Here is a 1742-nt window from a genome sequence, read left to right as displayed (position 1 = left end):
AAAACACAAGGTTTTGATATTACAGGACCAAAGGTTAAATGGGTCAAAAGGGGCCCACTACTGGTCCCCAACATTAAAGGCAAAACAAGTCAGCTCTATTTACCCCAACTTAAAAAATATATATATATTTAAAGGGCTAAAGAGAAAAAAATTACACTGAGATATCTGACCAGCAAGTATTGGGTTGGCCAAAATTTTGTTCAGATGTTACAGAAAACTTGAATGAACTTTTTGTCCAACCCAAGACTTGGGACACCAGTTAGGCCAATTAATCAAGACTGACCAAGGGGCCTGAGTTCCTTGGCTCAACCTCTCTCTGGGGATCCCAGAGCCTTTTATATAAAAATAGATAAAATGAACAGGGAATAAAAAGAAAGAAAAGTTTCTAGGATTTCTCCTGTAAGATCAAAACTCATTCACTGGGTCTTAATAAGAACTAAAGTTTAAGGTATAACAGTTGACAGGACTGAGATAAATTTTATAATGCACACACACACACACACACACATATATGCTTTGTGTAAGATGTTTACATCTCTTTATGTTATTTACATTGTGGGATACACATGTTTCACTGGGGAATGCTTCCCCTGCTTGGTATTATAAGACAAGTCATATAGATCTGCCTCTCAGAAAATATTAAATAAACATACTAAAAGAAAACCCAATACAGTCACCTGAGCCATACAATATAAAGTAAAACTGGGAACTAATATTCATGGGCTAATAAAAATGAAATTAGTGATTTTGCTCTGGGTTTAACTTGTGTACTCAGAAAGAGGGCCTTTGTTGAATGCCTTATGCAAGCTTTAAAAGACATGATAAATTAAACCTTAAAGTCCAGAACAAAGAACTCTTAAATTTCAGTTTAGTTAGAAATCTTCTCACTGATATAGAAAACACAGTTGGGCAGATCAATCTTTTAATATTGCTTAGGTGACAGACCACTTCTTTAAAGAGTTAAAAGCAACTGTTTTTGCCTTGCAAATCTCTGCAAATCAGAAAAGTAAGTACAGGCCACAGGGACCTGAGACTGAGCTTAATTAGCTCAATCAGGTAGAACATGAAACCAAAGGGGGAGAAAAAAAGGAAAAAAAAAAGTGACATGTAAATTCAAACTGCTGGAAAGCCCTCTCAGCTGAAAAATCTAATTAAAGCCACCTTAGAATTTTATCAAGGACAAATACAAATTTTAAAAGTCTTTTCCACAAATAGTGAAGCCTTAATCATCTAAGCCAGCAAATGTAATTTTTCCTGTTATTTATAAACCAGTAAGTTTATATTGTAATAGCTGATTCATCACTAAGTTGTTTTTTTTTTTTTTAAGTTAAGCCATGAGAGCTCTAGTACACATTACATCTCTGGAAAATATCAAAATTAAATTTATAAAAAAGCTCTATTTAATTGACTTAAAAGTAAGCACTTGCAAACTAAATATTTCTAAATATAAAAAAAAAAACAGCCAAAATGACTTTAAGGTTCATGTGAAGTGGGAAATATTAAGTTAATACCTGGTATTAGGATTAGTTTGTTTGTTGATCTAATTAATATAGACATGTCTTTAGAGTCATCAACATTAAGTATAATACTTTTATTGTATCTAGGTTTTATAGAAGTTAAATATTATCTTGTTAAATCCATTATAAATTTGTCAGCCAGAAAAATAACTTGGTGTGATAAAATTCTTATAAATACATTAAATACAAATGAGATAAGAGCTTTTAGGTAAACCCTTCAGAAAT

The sequence above is a fragment of the Lipotes vexillifer genome, unplaced genomic scaffold (genome assembly GCF_000442215.2).
Source record: "Lipotes vexillifer unplaced genomic scaffold, Lipotes_vexillifer_v1.1 scaffold452, whole genome shotgun sequence".
Taxonomy (NCBI): domain Eukaryota; kingdom Metazoa; phylum Chordata; class Mammalia; order Artiodactyla; family Lipotidae; genus Lipotes; species Lipotes vexillifer.
This window is presented reverse-complemented; position numbering follows the sequence as displayed.